This window comes from Pogona vitticeps, chromosome 3 (genome assembly GCF_051106095.1).
Source record: "Pogona vitticeps strain Pit_001003342236 chromosome 3, PviZW2.1, whole genome shotgun sequence".
In the NCBI taxonomy this organism is placed as follows: domain Eukaryota; kingdom Metazoa; phylum Chordata; class Lepidosauria; order Squamata; family Agamidae; genus Pogona; species Pogona vitticeps.
The window spans coordinates 238,792,270-238,816,930 of record NC_135785.1 but is presented as its reverse complement, the minus strand read 5'-3'; the positions used below and the strand labels follow the sequence as shown (position 1 = coordinate 238,816,930).

The 24,661-nt window shown below is 40.5% G+C and overlaps 1 long non-coding RNA gene across 1 annotated transcript; it reads right to left on the bottom strand.

The window, feature by feature from the left end:
• Positions 1 to 811: 811 nt before the first annotated feature.
• On the bottom strand, positions 812 to 14,834 carry LOC144588040 (uncharacterized). Its single transcript, XR_013543355.1, has 2 exons — positions 3,420 to 14,834; positions 812 to 2,117 (listed from the first exon to the last, which is right to left on the bottom strand). It is a non-coding gene; the product is annotated as an uncharacterized LOC144588040 (long non-coding RNA).
• Between the last annotated feature and the right edge of the window lie 9,827 nt (positions 14,835 to 24,661).

Genomic DNA, 24,661 nt, shown 5'->3' with positions numbered 1-24,661 from the left:
CGTCTAGAATGAGGCCAGGGATAGCTGAGTGCTTTGCAAAAATACCACCCACAAAGCCACATGTGTGTATCTGGAAATCTAAGCATATGTATCTGAATTACAGGGTGCCCTGAAAAGAACACTAGCAGCCAGCAGAGTTATTTTCTGGATCTGCACAACTATGCAGTTGTACTTCCGTAACTACAAAACATACACTCAGCAGAGAAGGGTGAACAAAGTACGAGTTGCAGGGGCAATGGGACCATAGATGCAGAGTGGGCTGCAGAAATAGGACCTTTGCTTTGAGTACAGTAGGATCCCCTACTGAATGAATTTGACCAACATGAATTTGACACAACTCCGGGAGGCAGTAGAAGACAGGAGGGCCTGGCGTGCTCTGGTCCATGGGGTCACGAAGAGTCGGACACGACTAAACGACTAAACACACACACACAGGATCCCCTGTATCCATTGGGGATTGGTTCCACACACCCCATGGATACTGAAAATTGTAAATAATAATGAATGTTATATATATGCTATATATATGCGATAGATAGATAGATAGATAGATAGATAGATAGATAGATAGATAGATAGATAGATAGATAGATAGATAGATAGATAGATAGATAGATAGATAGATAGATAGATAGATAGATAGATAGATAGATAGATAGATAATTCTAATTTATTGACCACTAGAGGACACCAGAGACCATGCTATGTATTCGTCACTAAGTATTAATAGCACGGTCTCTGTCTCCCTCTAGTAGCTGCTTCTGGTAATTCATGTGAAAACAGTTTTTTTCTGGATTTTTTTCTTTTAATATTTTTAATATTTTCAGACAGTGGACAAGAGAATCAGTGGATATTGATCCCAAGGATAAAGGGGTCCTACTATTTTATACTTTTATCATTATCTGGCAGTTCACTGCTGGGTACCAGAGCACTACTGGGCAGTGAGTCAATGCACCTTATGGAAAGATAGAAAGGGATGCACAGCCTTAGTCAATATTACCAGCACCTGTTTACCGAGTTATGCTGCAGGACCACTGAGGGCCACAGGGGTACCATGGCACATTAGCCCACGGAAGGCCACACTGTGCCCCCTGAAGTGTTCCAGTACGAAATATAGGAGAGAAAGTGGATACTAGAGACATGATTCAAATGAGTTATTGCACAATACTCCCAGCACAAGCCCAGAGTTACATTTAATATGAAATCACTAATGCACCATGCACGAACAATACATGTGGTCAGTGAAAGAGAACGAAACTACCACAGAGCAAAGGTAACCTCCCATGACAACAATGACCCCCCCACAGCAAACATTTTCTACTGATTTGGGAACTGCTTAGCTCAAGCATAAAGTACTACATCTTTCTGTGGATTCTGTAGTGCCGGACCAGCCATGCACACTATAGCAAAGTGACTGCAAAAGTGAGAATTTAGTACCTAACACAGGTTCCCCTCAAAAACACAGCCAACCACTGCCTTGCTCTGCTTTGCCCTGTGTCTTCTGCATGTCATCATCATTCATAAATGGTATGTTCAGAATGACAAGAATTATAAGGGCCTTGCTCGCCTGCTGGCTCAATTGTATGTTCTTGGGTTTGCATATGTTGCAAAGAATAAGTCACATAGCAATGATGAGGCACAAACTTTCATCTGCCATCAAAAGACATGTTGCCAGGCAGCATCATTGGCTTTTAAGATGCCCCAAAGCAGCTTCAGCCATGTTTCTATCCCTGCTAGTGCAGCAGTTGAAATGTGTCTTCTGCAGATTTTTATGGCCACCAAAGGACTTCATTAGCCACTTCCTAACTGGATATGTTGCATCTGCAACTACTGGTGCAGAATTTGTATGGGTTCTCAGGAATGAATAAGTTGGCATCCATCACCTCCCATAATGCAAGTTTGTAAATATGTCAGCAGGATAGTTTCTATTGCTCCATCCCGTTTCAATATTTATGATACAGCTGGAGTATTCAGAGATGCCTTACAGAGTCGTAAGGTAGATGTGCTTCCAATTTACCAAATCATCTTCTTGGTGCCCAGGGAAACAGCCATCATGTGACTGTCATCACAGGCCCAAATGCAATGGAGGAACTTCAGGTTCTGAATTCATCCATTTTCTGGGGAGAATAAGAAAGACAGAGGAGGTGGATGAAGTGCAGCACCATTATTGTCACACAATACAGCATACACAGTCACAATTCGTGTGAGAAGCAGGAAAATTACTGTGTTGCGATAATCTGGGGGAGCAGATAGCCAGTACTTTTAGAAGAAAAACAGAGAGGAAAGCTAGCCAAACATGTGTCAGGAATAATAAAAAGGAAACAGAAATGCTAGGAAAATGTGTGCTAATCACAATATGGAGAACATGTGCACATGCCATGCAATGTGAAGGTTAGGTGAAGAAGGACATGTCCCATGGCAAGGGATGCAGGAGTTTTTACAACCTCCCATGCTGCCTATAGAAGGTGTGGCTGGGTGAGAATGTTCTGGGTTGGGGTGACTGTCATTCTGTCTAGCACTAATTCCTTCCTGACTCTGAATTCAAAGAGAGCCTTGCCTCTGCTAAGTATTCCTTTCCCTCTTTTTAGTCTGTTGGGAGCAGTTTGTTTTGTTTGCTGCTTATCTGTTCACAACTATATATATGCGATAGATAGATAGACAGCCGCTCAGAGTGGTATAAATATACCAGATGGGTGGGATATAAATCAAATAAATAAATATATAAATAAATAACAACTGTAAATAATGAAACATTTTTATTCTTTTTCCTACAAATGACTCAAAGTGAGTTATTAAGACTGTAAATGCCAGTTAATGAGAAAGGAATAGACTATCTGGAGAACTTGAAGCTATTCTCCTATGTGAAGCTCTGTACTTCTACTGCATAGCAAATGAATTTTACCAGAAATTCAGAATTCTGCAATAAGGGAAATGAGATATATTTCGCCATTAAATTGTATTAAATTGTGTGGCAATATTGTAGTAAAATTCCATACTACTCAGTTTTCATATCAACCCTCTTCCCGAAGAGACATATTTCATTGGGGAGAATAAAGAAGAAATAGTTTATGCAATATGCAATACTCAGAGCATAACCCAGAACCACTGAAGGCTACAGGAGAACCATGGCACATTAGATCATGGAACAATGAACTGCATGTTATTCCCAATGAAGTGATTCTGTTTCTCTGAAGAAATGGGTGACTGTTTTCCACAGTTTTCATGAACATGTTGCAGGTGAGGTAGAAAAGCTTCAGCCGTTATCAGTCAACCTATATGCACAGAGCAGGTTTCCCCCACCACTCTTTTGAAATTGGCTTAATCCACTGCCAACAAAATGTTGTGGGACCCTGGAGACATGAGGTAGCAGCATAAAGTCCATCACTTGGTGAGAGAGACATCAACTGAATAGCACATACCTTCTCCTCTAGATCTTTTACAGCTGGACATCAGCGGACAGTGTCCTGGGGGCATTTTACAGTGAAAGCAAAACAGAGCAGAGTGGTCTATGATGCAGGTGCCACAAAATGGTAGCAGGGAATACAGGGGCACAGCTGGCAATATGGTGCCTGATGGTTTCCTTGATAGCCAGATCAGTTTCTGCATCTGCAATAGCAAGAGAGAGAGAGACATCCTTTTCCTCAGTGCAATGTCTATAATTAATGATATAACACCAAATTAAAAATAATTTCACTGATTTAGGATTTTCTTCCATATGAGTAACCAAAAAACCTGACAGAGGGATAATTGTTCCCCATTTGTCCTAATATTTCCTTTACTTTGCATTTATCTATTGCACATACACACACGAAATCCTGCATACACGCACGAAATCCTGCATGTTTGGATACAGGAACATCCAACTTCCCCTTCTGCTGAAGGTTTACTTACCTCAGAGATTTTCTCTGGATGCTTTTTCCCAATATTATTACCCCATAGGATGAGTTACTGGAGAATACCTGAGAATTATGTTTTCATTGATGGAGTATAGTTGTGTTTGGCTACATTGTCCTTTAAAATGAAATACTTAGATACTTGCAGTATTTTTTTCTTTTGCAATGCGCTGATGGTTTTTATCTGCACAAAGTGAAGGGACCTCTTTGTTTAGGTTGCTTAGGTAGCTCTCATGACATTATAAAATAATTTCTCTAGGTTATTTTCCTCCTTGAAACTGGCCTTTATTGTTCCTGTATCACCTGTTGACAAAAGGGTCACCTGGTACATTTTTATCTGTTCTGTCCTTTGGACATAACAATGTTATTACATTTCTCACTGCCACATCTAGATTGCAGGTCTTTTACTCACCTTTGTTCTCCCCCCACCCCCGTGTGATGTTCTTCTTTCAATTGCCATAGCAACCCTTTCTTGGTCCAGATGCATTAGCTAATGAGAGAGAAACAGTGCGCTCATAAGACAGTTGTGCATACTCCGCTAAGGAATAGAAGATGTGAGCCGTCGCTTTCGAACATTTTCTGTCTTGTTGCTATTCTTTTTAAAAATATCTGGAAAACAGAGGTAAAATAATTGGAATTGTATCCATGTAACTGAAGAGAATGGTTAGGCTAGCTGAGAGGAAAGTAGCCTTCTCCTCAGCAGTAGAACATTTTGCAGGATCCGTGCTGGGGAAAATTCTGTCTATGTCACAACAGCAGCACATCTTTAATAACGATTGCTGTGCAAGCAACAAAAAACAACTGCATGCACATGTACGTGGATGTGACACTGAAGTGTAGAAAACTAAGGGAAAGTAGAGCACCTTAACATGTTTGTTAGCACTTTCTAATACCATGGCTCCAAACCTTGAATACCCAAATGTTCTTGGACTAAAACTCTCTGAGGCCTTCATCACTAGCTGTGCTGGCCAGGATTTCTGGGAGTTGTAGTCCAAGAACATCTGGGAACCCAAGGTTGGGAACCACTGGTCTAACAGATTTGTGTCAGTGCGAGTTTTCATGGACAAAACCACTTTCTCAAACATATGAATTGCTCATACTATACTCATTTAGTCGTTTAGTCGTGTCTGTCTCTTTGTGACCCCATGGACCAGAGCACGCCAGGCCCTCCTATCTTCCACTGCTTCCCGTAGTTGTGTCAATTTCATGTTGGTTGCTTCGCAGACACTGTCCAGCCATCTCATCCTCTGTCGTCCCCTTCTCTTGCCATCACACTTCCCTAACATCAAGGTCTTTTCCAAGGAGTTTTGGATACAGATACTATACTATCTGTATTTAAATATATCTCTGTGGTAGAAGTTATGAATGGGTGAGGATACAGACAATAGACAAAGTGACAATGGGATGATCAAGATGTTTACCTAAAAATGCAAGCCATAAAGAGGATGATTAGCTGTCTGCTAGGTAGGTGTGGCTGTCAAAGCTATAAAGATGTGAAAAAATAAAAAATGTTTACCCCCTTCTCCGGCTACTACTAATAATTACATGCCCTCATGCTCATTCTGACTTATGTAACTTTTTTCCAGGTTTTATAGGTATAGAGTACTCAGAAGTGGTTTACCATTTCTTTCTTCTGGGGGCGTTCTGGGACTATGTTGCCCAATCAATTCTGTCTAGGTTGGCTCTTCTCTCCCAAAGCACAGGGGGAAATTGAATTTCTGATCCATGTGTTCCAGCTTGATGAGTTATCCTAGTCCACTGGAAAGTATTACATAGACATATTTGTATCTTGATTATGCCCCATGGCTGATACAAATTTAGAAGACTTCGACATACAATTTAATTGTAATCATCCTTTTTAAGGAAAGGTCACACAGAGAGTAGACAGAAATTGCTTACAAAGCTTGAGCCAGAAAGAGCCTGTGACTTCTTTGAGGCTTGGGAATGATTGTCAACAAGCAAAACAATGAAAAGGTTACAGTGACCTATTGGAAACAGCGTGTTTGCCTACAATAAGAAGCTTCAGGGAGTAATTATTGTTAGGCAACAGCTGGGAATATCAGATGTGTAGCTGACTAAGAGTCAATATGATGTGTACCTGAGGTTATCTCTTACAATGTGATCAGCTGGATTGGAGGAAGCCCTATTAATGGTGGTGTCAACAGATTTATTTAACTGTAAGCCATAGGATTCTTGATCATATCTGCTAAAGGCTGCTACCCATGAATAGTTGCAAGATAAGAGTGTTGTCCAACTCTGACCAAAAAGGTTAAAAAAAGTTATTTCCTTTTCTGAAACGAGGACTATGTCTGTTACAACATTAAGTCAGTGTACAAGAAGAATTGTATTACAGAAGAATCGCATTACAGAAGAATCACCAAAATAAGAATTCATGTTCTGTATCTTGACACTGTTCACAATTTCCTATTTTTTATTGTGTCTAAGTCACAAAAGAAGAAAGGACTATCAATAGTCAAAAAGGGAGAGGGAAACCCTGTAAAAGTGCCAAAATTTTAATTAAATAAATTAAAATTAAAGGCGGGCAGTCAGGAATAGAAAAACAATCATGACGTTAATAACAGTATAATAAAGATGACTAAAGAAACATTCCCAGAGTATTTGTCTTTCTGGTGTTGCGTTTTTTATCATTTCGCTTCCATAGGACTATGAAGAATCCATTTCAGTTGTCCATTAGTTAAAGTCTATTAGAAAAGTAGCTTGTTTAATGAAATAAATTACGTGCCTTCAAATTGGAACTGAATTATATTGACCCTAACAGGACTTTCAAGATAAGTGAGATATTATTTTATCAGTTCCACAATCCCAGTGAGCTTCTATGGCTGAGCAGAGAGTTGAACTCGGCCTCCTGGTGTTCTGGTACATTACTCTAGCCATTGTATTACACCTAACAATATATGTATATATCTACAAAATTCAAAGATTATAGGTGAAAACAAAATAAAAATAAAGAGTAAAAAAAGATTAAAATGGGGTGGCACTTTGAAGGATAACTTTTATGTTTTTTAATATGAGCTTTTGTGGGCAAGTAAGTCCACTTCATCAGACGTTAGAGAAGGAGGTATATTTGCCATGTTATATCTCATTCTATTACTGTATGTCTGACGAAGTGGACATGAAAGGTCACATTATAAAACATAAAAGTTAGTCTTCAAAGTAACACCACATTTTTGTCTTTTTTACTCTTTATTCTTATTTTGCTTTCACCTATAATGCTTGCACCAACTAACACACAGCTACCCCTTCTATAAAATTCAAAGACTGTTCTAATACAATGTTAATACACATAATAATATTATTTCAGAAAAAGGCTATGACTGGACACACTGAGTACCTGTATGTGGTTAAGGGATGCATCAGATGTATTGCATTGCCAGTAATTTGCAAAATTATGCACACCTTTTTTGAAAAGCTATGGTGTCCAGTACATGCAGAACATAATTTTATGATGAATAAACTGCACTTTTAGATCCATAGATATAGTGGTTATAGTGCCGAGCAGAGCTGTTAATGATGGGACATGTTTGAGGTCACTAATTAATAAGGTCACTATAAGTCAGAAGTGATTTGTTGGCACTTATGAACAATAAATCAGTTTAGAAAAGGTGAGAAATTAATCATCTTGGCCAATCAATTGATTAAAAATAAAAAGTTCCCTGGTGGTTCGTACCATCCACAAAAATGGCTTCTTTGCCATTTTCAATTTTGGATGTCCCTTAAAATATCCTAGAATAGGACATTACCTGCACATTTATAATACCATGTGTATTGCATCCTCAGATTTGCTAAATAGCAGGGTATGCATTTAGCCAATACACGCAAAGGTACGTTCACACTTTAACAGCGTGGCAAACAGTCCAATAATCATGGTGTAAAAAAGGATGGGGTGCAGAAAGGAAGATAAGAAATGCAACAACGACCAGATGGAATTGTTATTGATGGAGACAATATTGAGATAAGGAATACCAAGTCACAATTACTCCCAACCTGTAGCTGTGGAGTAGGTAAGACTTTCACAACAGCAATGCATGCTAAAAGGCACACATCTCTTGATCTCTTATTGTAACAGACTGGCATCTGTCCAGCTCGAAAAATCTCATCTGGGAGCAGAACTATTGGGGCATTCAGTGGCAGATCTTAACCACAGCAATCTGTCTTGCCATTCTCCAGGCAAACAACCTGTGAGTATCCATGTGCTGTACTATTCTCCAGGCAAACAAGCTGTGAATATCTATCATTAATGCTTAGGATATATCCTTTTGAGGCAGAACTGGCAGAACAGTCCAAGACAGAGATATCAAACTTATAAGTCTTAGGGCTGAAACAAATATCCAGGGAATGCGTATTTCCTGATTGTACAATGTTTTCTCTTTGGCAATGTTTTTCTTTTGTTATGTGTACCTCAGCAATCAGACCTGCAAAGGAAACTGGTGTGTACATTCCAATGATCAGTGATGCTTCTGCTTGCTTGCTTGCTTGCTTGCTTGCTTGCTTGCTTGCTTGCTTGCTTGTTTGTTTGTTTATTTATTTATTTATTTATTTATTTATTTATTTATTCATTCATTCATTCATTTATTTATTTATTTATTTATGTGCTGCCTTTCTGCCCATAGGGGACAACTTACAACAAATAAAATAACATATTTTAAAACACTATATAAATATCATATCTATAAAACAATAACATATAATAAGATTAAAATCAAGTTTATAAACAACCCTGTAAGTTAAAAAAAACAGCATTCCTGAAATAGCTTTCTGCTTTAAAGCCTGCCTGAGGAAGAAGGTTTTTGCTTTTATTATTGTACATCATTCATCACTTGAGGGAACACTAGACATTGGATCAGCATCTTGTTTCGTCTTCCCTTACTGGCAATGTTGAGGAGGGTCAGAGTAGCTGACAATCCTCCTTCCACAATCTACATAAATAATTAAACCTTCTTAAGGATTAGAAGTAGGGATGGAAAAGAAATGTATTTGGTTCACATCTTCTACAAAAAAACAAACAGTGGTCACACCTTTCAAAATAGACAACTGGACAAAGTATATTTTAGCTATGAACGACATAGATATCCACGGCTTGTGATCATTTCAGTGAAGAAAAATGTGAACAAAACTCCCATTATATTTAGAAATGCACATGACTAGAAATGAGTGTATTTGTAAAATGTGCATCAGCATTGTTTCAGCAACAGAGGAAATATGTAAATATGATGGCCTTGTAGGCCCCTTCCAACTTCACTTTTCTATGATTCTATGTACACTTGAGGAAAAATGTGAGCCACAATATGCATAAAAATCATCCTGATGTGCATCTGATATAGGATAAAAATGTTGGCAGGGGTTTTAGAAACACAGCAAAACCTAAACTGACTGATTCTTGCATCCTTAGCAAAGAAGCTAATGGCCTTACTATTAGCCCATACTCACTTTTTTTCTTTGTTCTAAATGGAGCTAGACATTAATTAGAAGCAGAGCTTTTTAAAACATTCCTAACCTTGAGATGTTGCTTTTGACAACTTCTTGTTGAAAGATAAGCATGGAATTTATTTGCAAGCTGAGTGTGCAGAAACAAAAAGTTTGAAGCAATGCATATTTGGACAAATAATGTCTTTTAAAGCTTCAAAATGCAAAGCTGCTGATATATGTCTTTTTCTCTACCAAAAATTCAGGTATACCCTATCATGCTAAATATCAGAGAAGAATGTGCAACATAAAATGTCAATGTAGGAACTGTGCTGAATTTCTTGGAAGAGGGGGAAATCGGCAACTGTTGGTCAAATGCTTGGTAGCATGAAAACATTAAAGTATACATCTACATGATACGCACTCTAGAACTTATTTATATTCTACCTGTCAAACATTTTTCAGGCTAACAAAATTATATCGCTAATAAATAATCCATATACTCATGATACTAAAAATAAATGTAAATGGCTATTCCCTTTCATGTAATAGCTTGTCTGATGACCTCTTGCCCCTACCTGCCACTCACAGTTATAAACTAGTCTAATGGGTCAAACTGTATGTTTTTCTGAGAAATACGTGACTGATTTTCCAATTCTTCTGTTCTTCCCCTGAGTTCAGTGGAGAGCTAAACTGAATTCATATTTCAAAGAAGAACATGGGGGTATTTGACTCTTTCTCCTAATGGGACAGAATCCAAATATATTAGTTCCACCAATGGTCTCCTTAGGAATCACAGCTTCCCTTGCAGCATCCTGTGAACCACAACACTTGAGAAACCTGCCAGAGCCGGACAGGGGACATGACAAAGGGCTGCAGTGGAGAAATTCCACCATACTACCAGTTCAGTACTAGAGCAATACCGGATTTAGGTAGGTCTTTGATTTTTCCTGTCCTGATCACCCATCTGTACATGGTTCTACTTGTCCCACAGGAGCAACACAATCAGCAGATGATGAACGGGGTGCCAGAAACTGAATACACACATTCTTTGTCATGTCTCCCTGATCTGCCATGTTTGCTAATCCGGGACTTTATTTTTAATATATAAAAAGTGGAAAATTAAGCAATAAGACCTTGTAACATAACCGCTGGAATCCAGCAGTATGTCACAAGTAGAGTAAACCAATTAAATCAATGGGATTTACAGAGATGTTGACTAACCCAATCCTTACTGTTTCAATGGTCCTAATTTAGTTGTGACTTCTCACTGAGTTTCAACCAGTACATAGCAGGGTGGATAAAAATCAATGATTTTTTTAAAAAAATATTTAAATCATTAATTAAATAATGTTTTAAACAATGTTAATGGTTTTTTAAAAATTTAAATCATAAAAAAATTAAATTAAAAAATGTAAATAATTATTTAAATTGTAATTTGAGTTAAATTAAATCCACCCTGGTACATAGTAACAGCAAAAAACTACTTGCTGCAGTTTTGCTTTCTATCTCTGAGTCAGACAGATTTAGAACAGAACCTTGAGGGGCCAAAATTAGTCCCCTGCCTTCCAGGCTTTGTATGTTGAGAACAAACAATTGAGCAGAGTGATATAGCTGCACTTGCATAAACTATGTACATGTGTCTGGACCTCTGGAGCTACAACTCATGCAGAAGCTAGAACAATAAAGAGTCCTGTTGTACCTTAAGGACTGATAGGTTGTATTTGACATACAGTCCTATGGAATTGCTTGTGAATAGACATTACCAGCGCAAGATATTTTGCTGCTAACAGAGCAGGAAATGGCTCCTTTCACTTCCAAAGTGAGTCTCAGAAATGGACAAAGATACTTTTGACATGCCCAGATGGGATGGAATCTGAGAGTTGTATTCCAAGAGAAGGTAACTTTTCCTATCTCTTAACACAACGCATAGTAGACTAGGCCTCAAATTATTTGGTACTTGAGGAAGAAAATCTTACAGCTGTCTCGTCTTTCTCTACTGGACAATAAAATACAATCCTAACAAATACAGGTACTTGATTATCTACTGCCCTTCCATGGTACATCTTAAATCTGTAAAGGTAGACTTGGCCTATGAACAGACAAGTATAGGCTTCCACATGTCTCACAGTTTCATCTACATGGTTTCATATATTTCATCCTATGCTTCAACAAACAATGGAGCTGACTTTCTTCAATGAGTGTCTTTGGATGCTAACCTGACATTGTGGTTTACAATGTTAAATATTCAGGGCAAAAAAGCTACCTTCCAGATAGCCTATCAGTAGAGGAAAACTTTGCTTAGGTGCTAAAAATACATGACTATCGAAACCAGAGCTTTTCACACCACTGTAGTTTGCAGACTGGCTCACTGCAATTTGCAACCAGTCATAACGAAGTAAGCACAGACTTCATTTATAAGTCGTGGATTTCAGCTTCTAATGGCAGCCTATCATTATGAAAGTTGGGTCTTTATTGTCATATAGGAATGCATAGGATGGACGCCTTAGTGGACTGTTGATACACCTAATAATCAATGGAGGGATCATTAATAAACAGGATTCAAGGAAACAGTGTCAAAAGCCACTAATTCTTGTAAAGGTGATTGATTTGCCCTGATTGATTGATTGACTGATTCAATTTGTATCCTGCTCCCCTTAGTGTCACAGCACTACTGTGGGTGGGTTACACTCTCATAAACACAAATGAAAGTATAAATATTAAAACTGAACAAAAACCCTTAAAAAAAGAGAGAGATCACCTTGGAAACCATGGAAGTGGCCTCTGAAGCAATAAGGGAAAAGGCTGAAATTCACTTTGACAGATGTCGAAGTCAGAAATGGATGAATGAGAACATAAATGTCCTGATGCGCATTTAGGAGAGGGACATGAGTGCTGTGTGGCAAAGCTAAGTTTTACCACCTTTGTAATCTTGTTCAAATCCTGAAAACACACTGCTGTGCCTTTAATTAATTAACCAATTAATTAACGGATAGACAATCTTGTCGCTTCTTTTATTTAAAAAAAGTGCTACTCTGAGGAAAATGCTATAGGGATTGGTATGATGAAATGCAAAGCTATGATTGTTAACTTGGCACCCAAATTTGTCTGTAAACATCAGATTCTTGTATGCATTTAAGGAAAATTATTGTTACAGCTACAATTCCAGTTTGATTTCTAATAACAATAAACTGGAGTGTGCATCTATAGCCCAGGAATAAGAAGAGTAAGTAGGTGACTGCGGGCTTCATTTCAGCCCTACAGTACATCTAACTAGCTAGCATTTTCTTTATAACTTTGATGGCACACTCTGCCTGAACGTTGACACTTTGGAAAATTAATTCAGTCTGAATGTCTCAAACTCCACTGGCTCTCTAGCCTCTGCTTCACAGCAATTACCAGCCAGTGCTTTTCATGTATCAGAGAATAGTAGTACTGTATTGTGGTGAGGTGATCAAAAGTGCTTCCTCAGGATGGGTAAGATTCTTTTGACTGCATTACTACAATGCAGCTGCTTTTATGAGACACTGGAAATTAGACATTTTAGAATCAATCAATCAATAATTCAATTAGTCAGTCAGTCAATCAATCGGGTTATTCAGAAAGCTGGACTACACTTTTGGAAACTTTCCCACTTCCAGAGGAGTAGCTATGTCAGTCTTTTCCCACAGAACAGAATTTTGTGGAACTTCTAGAAAAAAAAAACACCTTTATTACAGCATACAGTTTTCATCAGTCATTCTTATAATGATCAGTAATAAGTTCTTGGATAATTAGGAAAGGTCACACCACTGGCAGCCATGTGTTACCTTAAAACATGTCTTTTTCTACTAAGCAATCACCCCACTTATAATCATTAAGACCAAAGTGACATTTACTGCTTCCCCGAAAATAAGACCTAACCTGAAAATAAGCCATAGTAGGATTTTTCAGGATGCTCGTAATAAAAGTCCTGGTCCAAAAATAAGCCCCAGTTAAGTGAAACCCTGCCCTCCACCATTGTGCAGCAACTAGAAGATGACGTGACTGTATTTGAATAAATGTAGATTGTTGTACATGAAAAAAAATAAAACATTGCCTGAAAATATGCTCTAATGCATTTTTGGAGCAAAAATTAATGTAAGACCCTGTCTTATTTTCAGAGAAACACGGTATGTAGGTTACTAAAGGAAGTAAAAGAAACAACTTGCATTAATGTGACAATTAATTTGAGAGGGCGTAGAATAGAAGGAGACAACAGAAGACGAGATGGATGGACAGTGTCATTGAAGCTTCGAACATGAATTTGACCAAACTCCAGGAGGCAGTGGAAGACAGGAGGGCCTGGCATGCTCTGGTCCATGGGGTCACGAAGAGTCAGACATGACTAAACGACTAAACAACAAGAATAGAAAATGGGTGTTTGTAATAATAGGATGAACAAAGCAGTAGCAAAACTTTTCATTTAATTTTCTCTTGCTGATGTCTTCCTATTGCCACTTGGACATAAATTATCTTTTAAACTAGCCAAAAAAAAAAAAAAAAAATCAGTTGCCTAGCAGTGGTTAAAACTCCACAACTTCACACACTCTCTGCCGGCTGGCAGGCTGAGAGTATGTGATCGTTGGCTGATATTTGTAATATGGCTTTTATTTTGTAGATGTGGGGTACAGACATACATGTTTATTCTGTATGCAGAATACAACGAGTGCCCCATCTTCTCTCACCTACATTATCAACGGGAACTCCCAAAATGGAGTCTGCAAGAGTTGTGCTGTGTGGAATGTTCTACACACTATCATCTATCACCCAATGTTTCATAGGGACCCATATGAATGTGTAAGCCATGTGGTAGAGCAGCGTGAGTTGTAAGGAGCAAAAAAAAAAAATAGTTCTTCAAAGCTGAAGAAATGAGTCTTCAGCTTTGATTTTTCAGAATTGTAACATGCATGAGAGACAAAGAAAGAAAGAAAGGGAGAGGAGAGAAAATAAAGGAAGAGAAGAGGTATTAGTAGCAGTGCGATCTAAATTGGGGTGAGCTAAAAACCTGTCTAGACTTGTCTCACGGGAGACGAAAAGGTGAATAAATGTGAATGGAAGGATCACTCAAGTGAGAGATAAAATAGATTACATTGAAGGTAAGGACGCTCCAATTTCCCCCTGTCTGGGTATGCCCTGTCTTTGCTTTGCCTGGGCATGCAGGAGTGGAAGAGACCAGGATGAAATTCCTTGAACGCAGGTGGCATGATGGCTGCATGAAACAGAGCATAGTCCTTCTCAGTCAGTTAAAGCGGAATGAGCTTCTTCCTCTAACAAGATTGGGCTATGGCTCTAATTGCCTTGTGAAGTTTGGGTTGGGGGAAGGGGGCTGAAGGCCATGGCTGCTCTCATTGGCTGTGCCCAAAGAGCAGTCTCTGTGATATTTATATTTTGGATTACCTGGTTACCGTCACTAACTGTGCTGGGGTGGGGGCAGGGATGACAGGGACAGGTGGGTGCTGGGGCTAGGCCAGCAATGGTGAACCTATAGCACATGTGCCACAGCTGGCACACACAGCCCTCTCTGTGGGCACATGAGCCATAAGTCACCGGATTGCTACCCCAGGCAGCCAAACCTGAGGAGGCGGTTGCACCTGCACTGCTAGCACCCCAACAGGTGGCAAGCCAGGATCCAGAGCAGGTAATTGGAGGTAAATCCAGAGTGGGGTCTCAAGGCACCTCTGTGCCTGAGATTAACCCTTCTGCCACCACCCGCTGGGTTAATTTCCCCAGTTTGGGCACTCAGGCTCAAAAGGGTTCACCATCACTGGGCTAGGCACTAAAAATAGAGCCTTTTAGCAAGTGGTTGTATTTGTTGTTAGTGGAGCTCTTGGTCTTTATGAGTTGGCAGGCACTGGTGCTTTTCCTTTCCGTGTGAATTTGGGAATCATCCAAGGCAACATGTAAGACCAGACTTGGCTTTACTTTTGGTAGCATTCCTGAGATAACAGGAGAGTGTGCTGTAATTGATTGCATCATACTGACATTCCACAATTCGCATCTACATCAAGCAAGGCAAGGCCCAAAAAGGACATTCTAACCCTAGTCTCTAGTTAAAGAGTCTGCCGTGTCCATATGACTAAATCCTTGCTGAATTCTCACATGACCAAATGAGCAGGTACACCTAAACGCGCTGTATCTTCCCCAGCCACTACGGGCGTTGGTTTGAAGAACACCAAGCTAGCAAAGTCTTCCATAAACATTGCCTTTACATTGTTGTTCTTTGCCCAATACAGAATAAATGAACGTGTGTACATTTTGTTAAAACTTAGCTGCTTTAGCAAAAATTAATTAAAAGTATCCTTAAGGGACCTTCTTCCAGCGAACAACACATGAGCTAGAAAGAACAAGCTCCTCATCTCTAAAGACGCGCAGAGGCTCTGACCCAATTAAAATAACGATGAGAATAGGAAAGCGACACATGTTAATTTACTATAAGTCCTCTTGTTTCACTTGCATTACCTCAAGCAATATCATGCACATGCAAATAAGTTATTTGGTATTCAACAAAACGACCATCTCACTTGATCTAAATATAAAAGCCAGTGTAGATATTAACCTCAAAGTTGAAAGAGATGCCAGAAGTGAAAATAAACATTTATTCATAAAAGCAAAATTAAAACCCTGCAATTCTTGGGCATTCTATCACAAACATCACCTCTAAAAAATCCTATATTGTTTTCATTTCCTTTTTAAATAACAAATTAAACTATCTGTAAATGTGCTAAAATCAATTATTATTCCCCCTCTCCCATCATAATTATTTTCAGACCAAATGAAACATGAATATAATCTTGCATATGCAATACAAACAGAGCAAAAATGGAAAACCTTTGGCTCTCCAGATGTTTTGGCCTACAGCTCCTGGTATCTCTAACCAAGACTGGGGCATCTGGGAGCTGAAGTCCAAAACATCTGGAGGATCAAAGCTTCTTCATCCCTACAGTACAAACTAATTTCCTGATGCAAACAAAAGCTACAAGGGTAGAAGATTTTCGTGGTTCCATGGCTGGAGGAGGAAAGGCTAAAATCCCCTCCTCATTCTCTATATTCTTAATCCAGCTGTTTCCCTTGGTACAGTGGTTCCCAACCTTGGGTGTCCAGATGTTTTTTGGACTACAACTCCCAGAAATCCTTGCCAGTACACAGCTAGGGCTGAAGGCTTCTGTGAGTTTTAGTCCATGGACATCTGAGGACCCAAGGTTGGAAACCATTTCTCTGGAACAACTGTAAGTAAAGCAGGTGTAATAATCTTGATCTGACCATAGATAGCAGGATTTCTACCAGAATAAGGGGGAAAGGGGAAAACAGAGGTGGGGGAAGAGATGAAGTACAGTTTAATATTCTACTGCACAAAAGCATGAATTACTTCCAGAATAAACAGTGATGAGCTATGACAATATTCACTGCTTTTGAGGCTTGTTGCTATACAATGAACACAATTACACTGCCAATAATAGGCACTGTTGATTTGAGTTTAGCATTTTTTTTTAAAAAAAAAATCTCTATTTCTCTGTTCTTCTCCTCCTAAATGCTGCTTCTCTCTGCCTCCCGGGGAACAGCAGGAGGATTCTTAAAAAGACAAATGCAGTCAAGCTTTCTAAAAGGGATAAGCAGCTTTGCCAGGAGACTTCTCCCCCTCACTCACCTCACCACAGCAGCAGGGGTGAGTGAACAGTATGAGGGTAGGATGGGCTGGCTCAGGTCAAAGCCTCAAATGAAATTATTCTAAAAGCCAGCGTAGCCCCATCGACCAAGGTACAACCCCGTTTAAAAACAGATTAAAATTTTCCCCTAGAGGATACACATATCGGCCCAAATACCATGTGATTACCATGTGATGTCTACATAAATTCCATTTAGAACAGAGCTTACTGAGAAGCAAAAGTAAATAAAAACAAGCCACCAGACTGGTGGTTGAATTTTACTTCAACATTGGCAATGAGATTTTATCTTCCAGCACACCTGAAAGAATAGACTAGTTTGGAGTGGGGAATGACAGGTAGTGTGGCACACACTGCTCTGTCTTCCAACAGAAGGAAACAGCCAGAAAGTTCAGGAAGAGTTGCTCAGAGACCACCACTCCTGTCTCTTGCTCACCACATACAATTTGACCATGAAGTGAGGCTAGCCTTTGGCCCCTACATCCCTCGTAGACTACATGGTGAGTATGACAAGAAACAAGGCCTTCTATGTTGTAACTCCTTCTCCCTGGAATTCCCTTCTTGTAGAGGATTGACCCTTTTCTTGTGTTTGGTGTAAGATAAAAGCAGAAGCAAACAGGCTTATATTTACTGATGTCACTGAATGAAAGAGGAGGACTCATTGTGTTTGTGACCACATTTTCAGAGTAAGCACGGGGGGGGGGTATGCACTGCAGGTATGCAATACAGTTTCTGTTGTGTATGAGTGCAACTGCTTATACATCCAGTTGCTCCAGAGTAGTACAATTGGTTGCACAAACTATTGTGAAACTACTTGTACGGTGGTAATCCAGCGTAGCTGCATTATGGGGATTTCCATCCGTGTTCTCTTGAATTTAAACTTTTAATGCTTAACATTTTTGTTGGTTTGTGACGATAGTACAGTGGTGCCTCGCATAGCGAGGTTAATCCGTTCCGGATTAACCTTCGCTATGGGAAAACATCGCTAAACGGGACTAAAAAAGCCATAGAAACGCATTGAACTTCGTTCAATGCGTTCCTATGGCTTGAAAACTCACCGTTAAGCGATGTTTCTTCCATAGCGCCGCCATTTTCGCGCCCTCGGTAAGCGAGGGCAGGGCGCGAAAATGCGGCGCGGACCTTCCGGCGGCCATTTTGGAACCGCCGATCAGCTGTTCTCCCCCGCTTCATTTTGCGAAGATCGCTAAGCGAATCGCTTAGCGATCATCGCAAAGCGAAAAATCGCCATAGGGGCCATCACTGAGCGAATGCTCCAGCGATGGCCCGGACCCCCTCGCTATGCGAATTCATCGCATAGCGAAGCACTCGCTAAGCGAGGCACCACTGTATTGTAAAGGGCTGCACATGCCAATTATACGCAGATATAGTGCCCTTTTTTTTTGACTAGCACAGCACAGAATAGGAATGCCCAGTGGTGTAATTTAAAATCACAGTCTGGATGAATTATTTCATTTCTATTACAAATGAGTCGAAACCTCATTTTTACGTATCAGACAAAAGTTATTGCTCAGAAAAGTCTGCTTGCATTTTCTGTCTCTCAGGAGCATTATTCTAGAAAGAATAAAATAAGACTTGCCTGAATCCTGTTTTTTTAAACACATCTATAGAAACCAAGTCATAAAGAAAACTAAATGTTAGAAATGTTTCTTTTCATAAAACAGTAAGATATTCTCTGGAGAAATGGCGAACATCTGCATGAGTACACATGAATGTCTGTCTGCCTACTAGGAATTTTAGAAGACTCTTCTTGTGTCTTTAAACTTGTTCCTGAAGGTCAAGATAGACCGTGGAGGAACATCTAATGCTGTAATCTCCAGTCAGAAGGACAGTATGGTTTACATCTGAATCTTAAAATTACATAATAAAATTACAGAGTGGTAGAATATACCAGATGGGCGGGATATAAATCGAACAAATAAATAAATAAATCTTAATTTGTATTTTTATGGATAATAATTTTCATTGATGAATGTTGTTCTGTTGATATTGCAAAATCTGATTCATTTTAAATGTTTCTTAAGGTAACTTCCACAGATATATTTGGGGGCGGGGGGTGCTGGAAGCCAGACTTCTGAAAATCAATATTTTAAAATGTTTTTATCCAAAGCATTTAATAAAGCACCTGCCTGTTTGACAAACTTCCAGGGCCATGTACAATCAGTATTTAATGATAAATAATGAAGAATAAGGGGGAAACTATATGAATGCAAATGATACTGCACAGCCAAAGAACATATCAGTATAGCAGTCCAGCTCCAGCACCACTCCAGCCAGGATTCTGGAAGATATAGGCTAAAATCCTCATGCCTAGTTACATTGGCATAACACAAATGATGTAATTTTTTAAGACAAAACCAGAAGAAGAAGTGACTGGTCATTATGCAAAAAATGTAACTTGCCAGCTTCTAAAAACCCATGGGAACATCAGGTAGAGAAAGTGTCAGAAAATGACAAAGTCAAGATCTTGTGGGATTTCCAAATTGATTGGCCCTTTTTTTTGAACTTTTTTTATTAATTAATAACACAAACAGACATACAAAACAAACACAAAACACATAATCGGGGAGAATATTTTCCATATACCCATCTAACATAAAATACTGACTGCATGTATTCCCCTACTTAACATCTTTAGGCCAAATCCATTTGATATATAATTCTGACTACATAACCTCTGATAATTAACACACATAAATTGTCAATATATAAACTTAAACAAATTGATAGACACTTTGAATATAACAGACATAGTTATATTGTCACTCAATCCAGACAAGACGGAAGTGCTGTTAGTGGGTGCTTCGCCGGACAGGTTGGAGGGCCACTTCCCTGTCCTGAATGGGGTTACACTCCCCCTAAGGGACAGGGTCCGCAGCTTGGGGGTGCTCCTGGACCCCAGTCTAACACTGGAAGCCCAGGTGGACTCGGTGGCCAGGGGCGCCTTCCTCCAGCTGCGGAAATTATACCAGCTACGGCCCTACCTGGACGAGCGGAGTCTCATGACAGTTACACATGCACTGGTAACATCTCGTATTGATTATTGCAATGCGCTCTACGTGGGGCTGCCTTTGAAGACGGTCCGGCGACTGCAATCTGGTCCAGAATCGAGCTGCGCGGCTGGTGAGTGGTGGGGCCGCCAGAGAGCACATCAAGCCGATTCTGTATAATTTACACTGGTTACCAGATGCTGTCCGGGCCCAATTCAAAGTGCTTGTTTTGACATATAAAGCCCTAAACGGCTTGGGCCCTGGATACTTGAAGGACCGCCTCCTTCCATATGAGCCTACCAGGCTGTTAAGATCTTGCCAGGGGGCCCTTTTGAAAGAGCCATCCCTCAAGGAGGTAAGAGGGATGGCTTGTAGACAAAGGGCCTTCTCGGCAGCTGCCCCCAGACTATGGAACACCCTCCCAACTGAAATTCGCCTGGCGCCGACACTGATGATATTTCGGCGCCAGGTCAAAACCTTCCTGTTCCAGAAGGCTTTTAATTGAAATAACATTAACTGTGGGTCTTAATGATGGCAATTTTAATTGTATTTTTTAATTGTATTTTAATTGTATTTTAACTGTATTTTAATCATTTTATTTTACTGCATTGAATTTTAATTGTTGTAAGCCGCCCAGAGACCTTTGGGTAGAGTGGGCGGCATATAAATTAAATAAATAAATAAATAAATAAATAAATAAATAAATAAATAAATAAATAAATAATATACCATATATGCGGCGTACAAGATGACTTTTTTAGCCCCAAAAACATGCCTCCAAGTTGGGGGTCGTCTTGTATGCTGGGTGCACTTCATTTGGGCCAGGAAGGAGGTGCCACCGCTGCTGCCGCCACTAAGTAAGTGACGCAGGGCCGCGCCGGTTAGAGAGGAAGGCAGGCGGGCAGGCAGGCGGTTGGTCTGGAGGGAGGGAGGGAAGCAAAGCCGGCCATGCCTGAGCGGCCAGAGCCCGCTGCCCCGCGCAGCTGAGCCCGCTCGACCGCGCACTGCCGGAGAGCTGCTTCTCCTTCCCCTCCTCCTCCTCCACCGCCCGCTTCCCTTCTCTTCTCGCCCTTGCCCCAAAAACATGCCTCCAAGTGTGGGGGTCATCTAATACGCCCAGTCGCCTTGTATGGCGGCAAATACGGTAATGAAGAAACATCCGGATTGTTGACATTGCAATTCCAGAGGATGCCAGAGTTGAAAATAAAGAATTGGAAAAACTAACAAAATACAAAGACCCGCCAATCGAAACATCTCGTTTGTGGATAAAACACACTTTAGTGGTCCCCATAGTCATTGGGGCTTTGGGAACAACATCAAGAAATTTCTCACAGTATTATAAGCAGTTGCAGATCTCAGAAATAACACCATCAGAGCTACAAAAAAAACCCAAACAGCAATATTAGCAACAGCATAAAATATTGACATATAATAGCTCAGTAGCCTCACTTTTAAAATAAGCTAGTTTATATCCAAAGGTATAAAAAATTCAACATATACATAAGCTATATAAGCTAAATAGAATGGAGACGCTAGTTGTTAGACAAAATCTTCTCTTCTAGCTGAAGGTAGTTGACTAGTTAGGGACCAGAGGACAGGCTACCTGGAAAACACTGTTCTGATCTTAAACATAAGGACATGAACAATTCACATTCCCTACTATCCAGTGGCTGAAGTCTTGTATTGTAGATACATGGGTATAACTCTACGATACCCCTGCTGTAGCTAGAAGTGTTCTGCCAGAACATTGTGCAATGGTGTGAGGTATTGGGTTTTAACTCTGGTTCAGCTCCAAATAAATCATCAGACTTGCAAGGTTTGGAAATCGGTATAACATTTATTGCATTGCTTAACAAGAAGCCAGTGTCTGCAAATGTATTGTAACCTTCTTTCCCTTCCAACAATGGGTTGGACCAGGGCTTCCATTCTTTCTCTTTAAAGGGGTCCCCCCCGGAACATCCCACAGTCCTGGCCAGTCTGCAACATCCCCATGATTTAATATCTGTCCTGTCTCCCCTTCCAGTATGGGGATGGTGTCTTCGTCTCTGTCTTCCAGCCAGGAAGGTGGTGGGAATCTGCCAGGGTCCCAAGGGTGTCCCCTCATGTGCATTCCTCAACGTCCATTCTATCCTTTCTCTTCGTTCCCTTTCTACCTTTTCCTCTTTTAACTTCCTCCTACACTCTTTGGTCTCCCTGTCACCCCAATATGAAGGCTTAGAGGTATTTTCCCTCCTCCTCCGGGCATCAGCCTCTTCTTTCGGAATCCTCAGTCTCTCCACCTTTCCTGTCCACGGGTCCTCTAACCAAATCCATTCCCAGCCTGGCGGTAACTCCTCCTCACCCTGCTTTATATCCGTCAGACCAGCCTCCATCTCTAACCTGGGTTTCCGTTACATTCCCACCAAAATTGCCCCAAGTTCTTTAACTGTCAGTCCCTTCAAACTCTCTTCTATCATCCCTAAGTCTGCTCCTGGTGGCCTTATCTTCTTTGGTGGGGGAATGGGCAGGGTCTTTACTTCCTTGTCAAGAGCAGGTGGGAGGGCTGGCACTCCCCTGAGAGGGGCTTTACTCTCACCTCCAGCCTTACAAATGGTCATAATAGGAATCATGTGATTGATTTGCTTGTGCAGTCAAATTGTGTGATGCTCTATTGCCTTGATATAACACCCCAGCAAATTTATGTGCATGCAACTTTATACTATGTCTGCACAAATAGGATTTTGGCCATTATCTGCCACCTGTGGCAACCGTACAATTCTGCCTGATGGTGGTGCTGGCGCTAGGTAAACCTGAGAGACTGAGGACTTGGCTAAAGCTATCTAGTACGTTGGTGACAGAAATGAATTTTGAATGATTTATTTACATCTTTATTCATTTCATTTTGATACCACCTATCTGGCCAAGAGTTAGCCAGAGAGTTCCAGAAAAACATCTACTTCTGCTTCATTGACTATGTAAAAGCCTTTGACTTTGTGGACCACAGCAAACTATGGCAAGTCCTTAAAGAAATGGGAGTGCCTGACCACCTTATCTATCTCCTGAGAAACCTATACGTGGGACAGGAAGCAACAGTTAGAACTGGATATGGAACAACTGATTGGTTCAAAATCGGGAAAGGAGTACGACAAGGCTGTATATTGTCCCCCTGCTTATTTAACTTATATGCGAAAGGCTGGACTGGAGGAATCCCAAACCGGAATTAAGATTGCCGGAAGAAATATCAACAACCTCCGATATGCAGATGATACCACTCAGATGGCAGAAAGTGAGGAGGAATTAAAGAACCTCTTAATGAAGGTGAAAGAGGAGAGTGCAAGGACTGCAAGGAGAACAAACCTATCAATTCTGAAGGAAATCAACCCTGAGTGCTCACTGGAAGGACAGATCCTGAAGCTGAGGCTCCAATACTTTGGCCATCTCATGAGAAGAGAAGACTCCTTGGAAAAGACCCTTGTGTTGGGAAAGATTGAAGGCAAAAGGAGAAGGGGATGACAGAGGACGAGATGGTTGGACAGAGTGGTATTGACCTACCAGATGGGCGGGATACAAATCAAATAAATAAATAAAAAAAAAAGTGTCTGCGAAGCAACCAACATGAATTTGACACAACTCTGGGAGGCAGTGGAAGACAGGAGGGCCTGGCGTGGTCTGGTCCATGAGGTCACGAAGAGTTGGACACGACTAAACAACTAAACAACAACAACAACAACAAATCTGGCCAAAGGCCACTCAGCTGTTTACAAAATATATAAACCACACGATTAAAATAAAACTTAACAGAACAGAAAACAGAAAAAATAAAATGCAAATAAACAGTATCGTCAAAACATAAAAATACATTTGCACAAAACATTAACATTTAAAATGGCAGACTTGATCAGGTAGGCTAAATAAGCTCAGCTGAGTCCACAGGCATAATGTTTTGGAATGCCTGTCTAAATAACAAGATTTTAAGTGACTTTTTAAAAATCTCCAGCAAAGAGGCCAAATGAATCATGCAGGGAGTTCATACCACAGCTGAGGAGTGACCGCCAAGAAGGCCCAGTTTCTCATCTTTTTCCTCTGACCTTCTCTCAGGGTTAGGGTCCTCAGCCAACCTGCTTGAGATGTTCTTGTGATGATCTAACAACTAGAAATGGGGGGGGGGGGCATTCGGATATGAATATTCCCGCACAGGTGGACTTAACGAAGATGGGCTGGCCCCTATGGCTGCCCATCCACTCATGCATTTGGCAGCGGCGGCAGCCTCGCTCATCCTTCCAATCTCTCCTGGAGCTCTGCTCTCTTCCTGCTCAGCTAGCAACTCAGCACCCATGCAGGGAGACTCATCCTCCTTCCCACTGCCTGGAGTGGCCAGGCAAGCAAGAAGAGAGCGGAGCTCTGGGAGCGATTGGAAGGATGAATGAGGCTGCTGCCGCCACTGGACACATGAGTAGACAATCTGGCCACAGGGGCCATGCCCTCATTAAGTCCAGCTGCACGGGGATATTCATATATGAATACAAATACCCCCATCTTTACTTCCATCTCATAGACCGGTTTTTAAACAAACACCTAAAATTGACCTCTTCTCACATACTGAGGAGGAGAGCACTCCAAAACCTACCACTAGTAAAGGTAAAGGTAAAGGTTCCCCTTGACAATTTTTGCCCAG